The sequence below is a fragment of the Phragmites australis genome, chromosome 1 (genome assembly GCF_958298935.1).
Source record: "Phragmites australis chromosome 1, lpPhrAust1.1, whole genome shotgun sequence".
In the NCBI taxonomy this organism is placed as follows: domain Eukaryota; kingdom Viridiplantae; phylum Streptophyta; class Magnoliopsida; order Poales; family Poaceae; genus Phragmites; species Phragmites australis.
This window is the reverse complement of record NC_084921.1, coordinates 11,516,419-11,529,876: the sequence shown is the minus strand read 5'-3', so window position 1 is coordinate 11,529,876 and position 13,458 is coordinate 11,516,419.

Below are 13,458 nucleotides of genomic sequence, written 5' to 3'. Positions count from 1 at the left end.
ACTCATACGTTTCATTAGGGATTTTCCCTTGTAGCGTTCGAGTTAGGCTAGGGTATACACACGCGTGCACGTTTAGTGATATCGTGTGTTTCCGTTCACTAGAGGCATCAAGTCTTCCAATTCCTTTCTAGTGTGTGTATGGACACATACACGCATGTGTGCATGTTAAGTGCGTGGTATTATGAGTTCAGTTTGTACCCTCTCAAAAAAATGCCCTTTCATGAATGTAGGTTTTGCATCCCTGGTGCTTCTTAGTATCTCTTCCTTTTATGTGATTTTGTGTTATTTGAAACGAATGGTGCAGGATTTGTTTAGCTGTGAGTGAATTTGCAGCAGTGGTTTGCATGCAATTGAATTAATTTGAATTTAATTAGAATTGACTAATTAATGAAAAGAGAGGCCATGTGAAGCAACTTGAAATTTTACCATATAACTTAGGTTTGGAATTAATTTTAGAAATTAGTACAGCAGATAATATGAATATTAGTGAATGGTTTCAGATTTTTGGGAATTAAATCGAGACCCTAAAAATGCAAAGTAATTTTAAAAATTGTTAACTCGCATGAATTTCTGGAGACACATAGTAGGTGGTAAAATCATCAAAATCGGACCGTATATTCATAACTATCTCTAGTGTTTTGTATAATATTTATAGAATATTTAGAGAACTCTTGGACCATGAGAAAAATTCGAGAATAAAATGAAGAAAACATACAAGTACATCTATTAGCAGCACAGCAAATTATTAGATAGCCTTTCTTCCACCTCGCGTTCGCTGGCAGGAACACCGTCGCACGCGTGCCGCGGCGAGTTTGACTGCGCCCTGCTCCAGCTCAGCTCAGTGACTCAGTCCTCGCTTCGCCTGCGTGCTGGCCACACGCCGCAGCACCTCTTTTCTCCCACTTCCTCTCTCCCTCTCCTCTCTTCACACGAGACGAAGCCAGTCCGCAAGAGCTGCTCTCCACGCGGCTATGGCTGCCTGCCGCTGAAGAAACCGCAACGTGCGCCGTGAGCCGCTCATCTCCGGCTCCTCCTCGCGCGCGTGGACGCCGTCAGCTCCCTGTCAAGAACTAACCGCGCCTGCCTTATCCACTCACCTCGCCCTCCCTGCTCTCTCTGCGCCCTTGTTGAACTTAATCCTTGTTGTGAGTTTCGGACACCTGATTAAAGTCTGAGTCTTGTTTGTAACTTGCAAGGTTTGATTGTGTGGTATGCACGAGAATAGTTAGAATTTGAGTTAGAGTCTGATCGTGGGATGACACGATTCGTGTTAGATTTCAGAGTTAGCAGTTCGCTATAAATATAGAGTTGTAATTTCTGGATTGGGTAAGTCGTAAGTTGACAAAAGTTGAATATAATAGAAAATTCCTCCAGGGAAAGCATCGGTCTTGTTTCCATTCTCGTCGAGTTTCTACTGTTTGACGTTCTATTTGCTTCTCGTCGAGATACGCGAGTTCGTTCTAGTCAGATAGTACGTGACGCGTGTATAGCTGTTTGATTGGTTTGAGTGCAACACGTATTTGGTGGTCGTGTGCTCGAGCACGTACTCCGTGGTAGATTGTGTGGTCGTACTCGCCGAATCATGAGGTCGCAACTCGTGGTCAAGCACACGCATAGTCGCGACTTGCGGTCGGGCACTCATGTGCTCACGTCGTACTGGTTGCTCGAGCACGAAGTCTCTCGTACACATTCTGGTCATTGGCATGGTCATGAAAGAGCTGGTCGCGCTCGTTATCCTGGGCAGGAGCGTACAACCCTCTCTCCATTCCCCACCCCATTAATTTCTCCCAATCGAATGGCGCAGCACAACTGGATCCCCTCCCGGCTGCCACCCCCTCACCAGTCTCCTCGCTCAAGGCACCGCCGATAACTCTTCTCCCCACCTCAGCATGCCTTTCCCAGCTACCGACCATGGAGCTCATGCACGACGCCTTCTTCTCCACCAGCGGCCGATATACCGAGCTTCACTTCACCGCGAAATCGACGATGCATGGTGATTGGTGAGATCCCGACTGATTCCTCGCATCCTTGTCTGCCCCACTCCCAGGTGCTCCTCACTGTGGTCTCGATCGGCGCCCTTCTTCTCCCTATGCGGAGTGCAGCTCGCCGGAGCCATCGCGTCGTCTGCGCCGAACTCCGCCGCACGGATCTTCTGTTGGAGCTAATCTCGATATTTTGTATTTGCATATTTATTTTCATTTTGCATGTAGTTAGTTTATTTGTGTAGGCTTAGCAGGAAGAGCATGCATGGGCATGGAGAGGTGCCGACGTGCCGTGCGAGACAGACATTGCCGTGTGAAGCGGTGCTGCATGTGAGAGCAATGGAGCCAACATACCGTATGAATTAGTCTCTGAGTCAGGTGGTGTCGCAGGCCGAGAGATTTGGCTGGGTAATTATCTAGTCGTTGCATGCACGAGCTAGTACCAAGTGATTTGGTCAAGATAGTTAGTACATGCATGTAATTAGCTAGTGGAGTAGTTGCACACGTTCTGGACGTGAGCTTAGGAAGCGGATCAAGGCGTTGGCCTTGGACTGTGTTAGCTACGTGGGCATGTGTTCTATTTAAAGCATTGTAATCAGTTTCTTCATTACAGAAATAGAGAAAGAAAAGACGTTGGCTGTGTGAAACAACACATCACCAAACTAAGAGCCTCTCCATTGTTTTGTGTGCGTTGTGTGAATCAACCGAGTGTCCAGAGTGGTGAGTGATTCACCAAGCTTCTCGCGTTCCAGGCAAGCTGTGCTGCCAGGTGATCGAGAACGTGCCTACATTTGGTATTCAGAGCCGAGTTATGACGAAGACAATGCTGCGCGACGATGCTTCACCGAGCAGAGCCATTGTGAGCAGTGGCTTGGGCAACTCGACGACGACAGTGACGTCGGGGAGGCTCCTGTACCCGATGCTGACAAGGACAAACTACACAGCGTGGGTGATGAGGATGAAGTACCTCATGTGAACCAACAGCGCATGGGGTGCTGTTGTTCGTGAGAAGGCGTCCGAGGGCGTCGATGAGAGCAAGGACTGGCTGGCCTTGACGATCATCTCCCAATCGATCGATGATGAGACGCTGCTATGAGTTGCGGAGAAAAAGACCGCCTCTGATGTGTGGGCGGCGCTGCGCTCCATGCATGTGGGTGTCGAGCGCGTCCGGGAGTCAAGGATTCAGTCCTTGCGCTCGGATTTTGATAACCTTAAGATGAGTGATGCAGAGTCCGTGGATGATTTCGCGGAGAAGTTCATGACACTAGTTGGGCGCATCTGTGAGCTTGGAGACGCGATGGAAGAGATGTACATCATGAAGAAGCTGCTGCGAGCCATCTCCAACAAATTCATCAACGTTGCTTCATCGATGATGTTATTCGGCAACATCAACTCTATGGCCATGGAGGAGGCCATTGGGTCACTGGAGGCACATGAAGAGCTAGCTGCTCAAGGGACGGGAGGTCCAAACGGAAGAGCAACTTCTCATGGCAAGAGGACATGACTCGTCGCGAGGACGAGGCCGTGGCCGCGGCGAAGGGCGCAAAGGCAAGAGCAAGGTACAATGCTATAACTACCAAGAGTATGGACATTATGCTTGGGAATGTCCTAAGAATTAAAAGGAGGAGAAAGCCATGTTAGCTCAAGGCTACATAAGCGACCAACCAGCCCTTCTTTGAAGCTGTTGGTGGAAATTGCATATCAAGATTAGGGGGTGATTGTTGGAGCTAATCTCGATAATTTGTATCTGCATGTTTATTTTCGTTTTGCATGTAGTTAGTATATTTGTGTAGGCCGGTGTGACTTAGCAGGAAGAGCATGCATGGACATGGAGAGGTGTCGACGTGCCGTGCGAGATGGACGTTGCCGTGTGAAGCGGTGCTGCATGTGAGAGGAATGGAGCCAACAGACTGCATGAATTTCTCTCTGAGTCAGGTGGTATTGCAGGCCGAGAGATTTGGCTGGTTAATTATCTAGTGGTTGCATGCATGAGCTAGTACCAAGTGATTTGGTCAAGATAGTTAGTACATGCATATAATTAGCTAGTGGAGTAGTTGCACATGTTCTGGACGTGAGCTTAGGAAGCGGATCAAGGCGTTGGCCCTTGGACCGTGTTAGCTGCGTGGGCGTGTTCTATTTAAAACATTGTAATCAGTTTCTTCATTACGGAAATAGAGAAAGAAAAGACGTTGGCTGTGTGAAACAGCACATCACCAAACTAAGAGCATCTCCATTGTTTTGTGTGCGTTGTGTGAATCAACCGAGTGTCCAGAGTGGTGAGCGATTCACCAAGCTTCTCGTTCCAGGCAAGCTGTGCTGCCAGGTGATCGAGAACGCTGCCTACATCTTCACCACCGACGGCGCAACGCAGGGCCTCTCAGACCAAGCCGCGATGCGATGAGCACCACCGTGCTGCCCTGAGGCTCGTGCGCGCGCGGATTTCCTCTTCCCCGGCCTCCATCGCCGCCGTGCCGCCCTTGCCGCTGCCGGCCGTGCTCCGGACCTCTCAGCCGCTCAGGAAACACACCAACCAGACTACCTCAGCGAGCTATATGCAATGCTCGTCTCTGGCACGCAATCACCCATATGCAGTGCTTGTCTCTGCCATGCATGCGGTTGCCTCCACCAGCGCGGTGTCATGCAGATCGGACGACTACAAAAAACTGGCGCCCAACTCAAACCGCCGCCGCCCCAACCGTCGCGTCCGGTCGAGCGCGCGCGTGACTCCACGAATCGGCGGCTCTTCGCGCGGTACATATACCCCTCGCCCGTCGCGTACAATGCCAGGCGCTCCACTGCACAAGCCCATGCGGTTTTGCATTCCCCATATCTTGAGATTGTACCACTTCGCCCTACCCTACCAGATTCTGCGCTTTCAATCTCCAGCGAGTTACTGCTGCCATGGCCGACGAGATGTACGACGCTGACGGCGACGTCAGCCGCTACCTGCAAAGCCCTGGGCCGGAGTCTCACTTGCTCACCGTGGCTGAAATTGAATCTGAGGCCACGCACGTCCGGCTGATCCAGCATGCGCCCACCGCTCCTCAAATCCAGGCCCATCCGGCGCCACAGATGCCGAACCCAGGGCCGGCGTTGGGCTTCCAGGGGACGGCCATCAGCGTCGAGCACCAACAGGCGCCGGCATCCAGCCTCCAGGCGTCGTCCATCAGCGTCGAGCATCAACAGGTGCCGGCGTCCGGCCTCCAGGTTTCTACCATCAACGTTGAGCACCAACAGGCGCCGGCGTGCGGCCCCCAGGCTACGACCATCAACGCCGAGCACCAACAGGCGCCGGCCTCTTGCCTGCATGCGCCGACCATTTACGTCGAGCACGACCAGGCGCCGGCCATGGACGTCCAACCGCCGCAGATGCTGACACCCGAGCAGCAGCAGGCGTACGGCGTCCCTGATCCAACGCTTGTGCAGGGCTCTGGTCTCGACGACACCCCGTCTTGGTTCGAGGATATGTTGGACAGTGGAGTTGGAAGCCCTTCTTTGTACGAACAGTTCATCAACGATGGCGAGGAAGAGCTTGCTGCTACCGTTGGGAGAATCGAGGACGGCGACGACGACGACGTTAGCAGCGCCGAGGCACCACCGCCAAACAATGATGCGCACACGGAGCTCGAACTTGATATGCTGAGGTTGATACTGTCCACCCCGGCTGCAAATGGTGTGGGAGGTATATAATGGAGCAATTAGTTATATTCATGCATATGTACGAATCACTCTGAGAATATTGTATTGACGTCGTTATTCCATGTGTAGCTGAAGGAGCAGCCCCTGCAGCTTCTCAACCGGTCACGCAGGCAGAGGAAAATACCAATGCTGCAGACACTGATGTTGCCTTCGATTGGGCTGGATTCCAACCTGAAATACTGGAATCTTCTCATTGTAGAGCATACGATCCAGAGTCCAGCACCAGTGCTCTATTGTACCCAAGTCTGGTCGAGAAGCAACACGAGAGAGAACAAGCGAGGCTTTCAAAACTGTCCACGGATGACGCAGCGAAGTTCTTTGACAAGAACAAGGAAGATGCTGCCAAAGAACTAAATTTGTCATCAGCATCGTTGAAACATCTTTGCCGCAAAGACAACACATATCGCATGCACTCGCGCAGAGTATGTATTCCGAATCTGTATTTTTATTTCTAAATGCATGTACTGAATCTATAATTCGTGTCATTTGGTTATTGTCCCAGATCAATGATATCAACAGGAAGATGACGAAACTCGAGCGAACTGCTCGGTATGTTAGCTCGAGTGGACTGTTCTTAATTAAGCAGAAGATGGAAATGTTCAAACATGAGAAGGCACAACTTTACGCCGAAATCAAGAAAGGTCTGCAGGAGTATGAGAAAAATAACGATGGTGCTGGTTCTTCGGGCACCAAATAGCCGATGACTACATGATGCAGGAAAAGTTGCCGAGAATTAACATTGTGCATTGTATTGCTACTTCTGCCTGTCTGTAATAATTATTAGTTGAATCATCATGACTACTTTCCCGATTTCTGGGTAAAAATGCATGGTGTAGCAACAATGTAATCAGACTAAAATGTTTCTTTTCTGAAACAAGTCAATACAATGTTTCCACAAATGCAACTAAAATGTTTGTTCGATTATTACATTAAATTATTTATTGATATATCATATCTGTTTAATTAATCAACAACACTTAAACCAACTTGATAAAAAATGATCAAACAAAATAATTAATATAGAAAAAAACTTTATAATATTACCGCCATAACGAAGTTAGGATCCTGCTTTTACTCCCATAAATGGTACGAAAGGGTGGTCACAGCCCTATTACATTATGAATGCTGTTTCATTGGTGAATTATGGGTTCAAGTGTAGCACAAGTGTGCATGAGCGTCCAAAGCTTTGTGGTACTCCCTCTGTTCTCTGTTCAGAAACAATAGTCACATTTTTGAAAAAGTACTTTGACTAACATTTAATCAAAATTCAAAACAATTTCATACTATATAGATTTTGTAGCTATAAATGATATATTTTATGAGAAAATCTTAGTCAAAATCCAACTTCAAAGATCAAGCAAAAGAAAATAGGCCTACTATTTTGAATGGAGGGAATATTTCTCTATTCTTTTTTCATTTACCTTTCATTTGCAATCTAGGTCGCGCACAGTAGCATAGTATAAGTGTGTAATATTTATCTTTTCTGTAGACACGGTCGATGTAAGGTTGTCTTCTTTTCCCATAATTAAAAATATAGCAGCACGGTCTCGAAAACAAAAATAGTGAATATGCTAGCTAGTTGCAGTTCATTCGTACATATGCAATGTTTGGAAGGCGGGGACTAAAAATCTTTCATTGGCGTGAATAGATATGCTGAGGCATTCATAAGCCCTCGACCACCCTTTCGTACCACTCCATTGGGGTAAAAGCAGGACTGCCCCCAAACAATATATTTGCTTCACGATCTAGCTAGAACATATTTTCTCTTCGGAGAGACAAATACCATGCATTATTTGTCCCTCTAGATACATCCATATCTTAAATATAATTAAATTCCTGTGCAACGCGACTCTTCAAATGACCAATTTCTTCAAGGACATCTCCTGTGATCACTGTCATCCACATATACTATTGAGATTGTGGGGCGCTTGTAGACTAAGATGTGGTTTGCATTAATTGCTTTGGTTATAGCTCTTGTTTAAAATGAATCCTAGTTCACAACACATGATATAATTGTTCTTATAGGATCATTTTTACCACATGAGCAAATGCATCCTCATATATTGATATCAGTTCCCACTCTACACGTAACACATCTAGTGATAGACCCACAAGCTCTGATGTTTGTCTTCTCCAAAGTTCACATCTTTTTGGGCATTTCCTCATTCCACTCCGGATCTGCTTAAGCTATTTTTCTAGTTAGCAAGTAGGGACACAAAATCTCTTCTCCAAAGCTCACCTCTTAGAGCATTGCCTCCTTAGCTTCCACTTCGGATCTGCTTAAGCTATGTTCCAGTTAGCAAGTATGGCCACAAAATCTAGAGAGGCAACAAAACTATACCACAAATCTAGTGCTACAATGTATTATGTTTTGTGAAATTGGTAATGTTATGTTTATATCCAACACGGTCATTGCGCCGACGATAAATTTTACAGGCCTAAGTGTGTTGGGTTTAGGGTTTTCCTTTCTGCAGCTCTTAGGGTGAGTCTATTTTGTTTCTTGTCATGAAACACAAAAAACATCTTACAGCCATTATTTCTAATCTTCATGTCTCAATTTGATTCTAAAATATGACCCCTATTACATGATGACAAACGTCCAGAGATGTTGAACCATGATGAGGAACGTCAACAAACAAAGTATCCAGATCTAGCTGCGCTGATCCGCCTAGAAATTGATATGAATGAGCTTGCGTAAAGTTAAGCTTGTAGGTGGAGGGACAATACCTTGCTATAAATTATTAATCTCAGCATTGCACATTTTTGTCATTATTATATTCATCCTAACTGATTTATAATGCCTCTTTCAATTTTTCGTACCAATAAGTGACAACGCCTGAGTATTGGGATGGAGACCAATTACATTTGGAGAAAGACCCGGCCGGTTAGTGTTCATTTCATTCAAAATGAAGTGCAATTATTTATGTTATAGCTTCAATCAACAAAAACCTTTTTTCTAGTCGTATACTAATATTTTAACTACAATTGAACAATGCAAAAGACCTTGCTGCATATCTGGTCCGAGATGTTGTTCTATATGTTTTTTCATCAACTCAATCATAAGAAGCTGTCAGCTGATTTAGAGGCACTTAGGCTGTGTGAGTCATCTATTATGATGGGATCAAGCCACCTGATGGATTAGTGGTGCTTAGGGAGGACAATTTAGCTTTTGTTAAATTGTGCCACAACTTATCACCAGAGGATATACATTCACACGGTTACATTTTTTTTTAAAAAAATTCTTGTAAGTGATCTTCTTGTTACGGACAACAACCTATGCCACTTTATTCCTGTCAATCACAAGCAATTAACAACATTTCAATCCTCAAACAAACCATTATATATAAAGCTCACACCTTCTGATGGGAACAAGATCACTCGACCTCCCTACCTGGGACTTCCTCTCGGGGAAGCTTTTCCAAAGGGATGTGCCCAAGCGGTTCAACTTGTCAGTACATCATCCTTCTTCCTCTCCCTTAGGCTCGTTTTTCTTGCTTGCGATGTTTCGAAGGTACACTTTTCGCCTCTCAGAAGAGTCAGTTGGTTTGGTTCTAGAATCAGTTCTTGGGGGGTCCGCGGCGGGTTTTCATGTTAAATTTGAATTGGACAGACATTTTCGCTTCTCTGTTGAAAGTTGGCTTCTTTGTTTATGATCTTCGCAGAGTTACCTCTGCCCACTTTGATATCTACTTTCATCTTTGGAGGGATGGTGCTGCTGCTTGGCAATTTGAAAGAAATCTGTGGCTGAAGGAGGAAGCTAATCAATGGACCACCGTTTCTTATAAGAAGAAAAACAAAGGGATCATGTCTCTTGGGAGGAAAGTCTCTTGCTGATCAGCTCACCATTCCTTCTCCTCCCAAGAAATGTGTTCCTCCACCTGTTTTTAATGTGATCAAAATCGGTGTTTTTTTCCTGCCGTTTCATTTTGAAGCTCGCACCTCCTTTAGTTCTTCATCATCTTCAGCCCAATCCTTAATCTCTGTTGAGAGAGTGTTCTCGAAGTTGAAAATTTATCTTTCACAAGGAAGGGTGGCTTCTCATTGGCCCAGTTCTTCGACCGTTGTTTTGGATTGCAACAGCCTTGGTCTGCGTGTACCCGTGCGTAATCTGGACTCTCCCTCTTCTCAGCCACCCTACATCAGAGGTGGGGCACAGGAAATCTCAAGTTTGAATTCTACATGTCGTCCAATGCTGAGATCACAAGATGACATGTGTGGGGATTATGCTGGGCTCGAGGCTCCTTGCCTTGGGAAGGAAAGACTCTCTGACAAGAGTTCTCGTGGCATCCCCGATGCGTTGATTAGCTCACCACACCCCGCTTTTGAGTGGATCCACTGCTTCAAGTGTTTGGGGCTGGGCCACCAAGTCAGAGAATGTTTTGGAGAGGTCAGGTGCAGATCGTGTTATTCTTATGGGCACATCTCAAAAGCCTGTTTCAAGAAATGTACCTCTAGACGTTTCAAATGGATCCTCAAGGGTAATAGCAAGGGGGCAGTTCTGGAGCAAAATGGTGCTAAGACCACCAACTCTTCGTCTCCCGCATCTTCTCTCCCCCAAGCACCGGTTACTGCAAAAACCCCTGTCCAGTGTCTTGGCCAAACTGCTCCCATCTCTATTCACTCCGATCCTTCTTCTGTCATTGCCACCACCAACATCCATCCTTACTCAGAAGATCTGAATGTTCACATGGCCAACTTCGCCATTGACCATTTGCGCTTCATCCCGCCAGAAATGGTGGTCAAGGAAGGCGGCGCCAACAGGCTTGCACGAGCTTCAGTTTCTCTGGCTGGTAATCCTCTGCATATGCATGAAGAGTTTGTGGTTGTAGCGACAGCTGACAATGACATTGATGTGGAAGATTATAGTGTTTTCATCAATCAGATTCACCAGTACCTAGTGGAAGGAAGGCGCATGCATGTTCTTTTTTGTTGTCCTCATCCGCATGAGGTGGGGATCTTTCAAATGCGTGACAATTTTTAGAGGTATCGTTTGCTCAGTGAAGTCCTGCATATCATTGATTGATGGGTTCAGAATTAGATTCATAAAGCATGATGAAACTCGCAACTTTCGCAATTCACCTTATGCTCGAGTAGGTTGGTTCATGCTGTTGGGCTTTCCTTAGACTACATGAATATGTCTTTCCTTGATCAAGCATGTGCGGTGTTTGGCAAACTGATTCACTAAGACACCTTGAAGATCGCTCGGCGTACTCGCTCGCTCTACCGCAAACCCAAGCTCACATTCAGCCACTGCCTCCAAAATACGCCGATTGGCGGGATCATCGATAGGGATGGTCGGGGGTTTCGCGAGAGCTTAGGGGCTGGTCGACGTAGGTGGGGGCTTAGTACAGGCAGATGGTTTGGACACTCCAGGAACTCTACGACCACAATGACACAAACTCATCAAAGAACAAAAAGCAAGGGGGGCTTCATTCAAATATATTACGGAACAGAAGTTACAATCAGATTCTTTACTCCTCGGTGGCCTCCACCCGGAAGACAGACGTGACGCAGTCCACCGCTCCTTGACACTCCCACTGCAGTCTCTCCTTAGCTTCGGGTCCGGCGACCACGGCTCCCTCCCGGACAAGGTCCAGGTTGAAGTTGGGGTCACAGCTGCGGTAGCACCGGAAAATGTACTCCGCAGTCGACCTTACCGCCTGTGTCACGTCCTCTGCACCCCTCAGCGCCAGGGTAGCTGGGAGCTTATAATTTTTTTTTACCAAGAACTTGATGGTGTAGGCCCAAGACCGAGCTGTGCAATTGTCCTTCGGCCCGGTGGCTCCCAGCCCGAGGCTCCCCAAGGGATCCACCAGCGCTTTGAAGGCATCTCAAAAAATGCTGAGGATAGTGCGTTCATCCTCCTTGAGCTGGGAGTGCTTAGCGGAAAGCGTAGCCTTCTCCCACTGGAGCTCGCCACACCTTTGCTGCAGCAAGCGCCTGGCCTCCTTTTCTTGGGCCAGCTGTTTCTCTAGCTTGGCACACCTGCTGGCTGTCTCTTCCTTCTCCTCGACCAGTCTGCGAATAGAAGAGGAGATACGGTTGACCAGAGCGAGCAAATCAGGGGCAGGCACGGGCTCCTCAACCGGCTCAACGGGGACCAGAGTCACTGTCGATGCTCTAAGGGACAATTCCAGAGCTAGTGGAGGGATCGGAACATCCTGCTGGGGCACCGTCGGAGGGGTCGTGATGGGAGTCGTAAGATCTACCACGGGCCTACAACAAACAACAGAGTTAAAGAATCAGGAAGGAAAGGAAATTCAAGGTATCTATAGCTACCAAGAGAAACTTACCACAGCGGCAGGGAGCTAAGCACGATTCTGGTCCTCACAAAGCCGCTAGATTGACTGGTCGGGGAAGACAACCCCGTTATGGGGTCGACAGTACTCGGGGTCCTACGAGTGCGTTTTGACTCCTCCGCGGTAGATGGGTCCTCCGCCGACCTCTTCCCACACAACGTAGACGCTTGGTCCACGACGGTCTGGTCAGAGTGCACCTGGTCGGTGCGAGCCTGGTTGTGAGGCCTCTGGTCGGACCTGACCTGGTCAGGGCACGCCTGGCCTGGTCGGGTCTGGTCGTGGGGCGCCGGGTCGTGACGAGTCTAGTCAGGGCATTGCAGGTCGGCCTCCTGCTGGCCATCACCGCTCGCAGGGCTGCTGCCTGCGATTGCCACCTAACCCTTAGTAGACTGGCCGTCTCCCCGACCTGGCGAGTTGGTGTCGCGACCAGGTCGGTGGTTGTCCAGGGTAGCAACGGGCGACCTGGAGAGCTGGCGGCCCTCACGTTCAATCTCCCGGAAGACCTCCTCGACCTCATCAACTATCAGTCACAGGACATCTACCTCGGGAAGATGCTGAAAATAACTCGAACCATAAGACCTAAACCACGGAAAAGGCTTAGAGTGGGAAACTCCAGAAAGATGCTAAACATACCAGTCTAACCCGAGCCCTCTCCGACGGGGGGAGCTCACACAAGGGGACACACGAAGGGCCACCCCTCCTAGCGGCCGTTGCCATCAGCGACCTGACCTGCAAGCGATGGCCTCGTCGAGAAGATCTGATTAGAAGGAATAAGACACCGCTCGACCAACACCTAGTAACATGGGGACGGCTTGATGTTACCTGTGGAGCTCTCCTGGGTGTCATCATCACTCCTGGGTACATGTAGGATCGAATATGTGCAAAATATCCAATCAAGGGGGGGTGAATGATTGTGGAAACCAAATTCAGATATTAACTCACCCAAATCGAAACTCGATTTATACTCGATATTCCACTCAAAATAAATTGCACAATCTCTAGTAAAAATGATATAGAGAAAGATCTGCTGGTTGGATTGCTCTCAACTTTGGTCAGAAGAAACTAGATTCAAATACTAAACTAACCCCACAATAATCAAGTAAATCAGATATGTGGATGAAGAATTAAGCTTAGCCGAAGTAGACTGTGTCAACCAGAATCATGTAGATCGAAACCTAGTCAAGTTGACAAAAAACTACTCGAGATCAAACCAAATCCACTCGAAACTTTCTCAGATCAAACACTAGATATTCTAGCAAGGTTTTGGATAGATTAAACCAAGATGAAACTTCATAGAAACATGAGATTAATTGAAAACCAAAACCGAGCATGCAAAATATAGAATAAAGAGAAAGTTTCGAATCAGCAACTCATCAACTTACGAAACTTGATTTTCATTGCATAGATAAGTTTACAAGATGCCTCTTCAAAGCATCCAATAAGGATTTCCACAAAATCCTAAAACAGCTCTCTCTCGA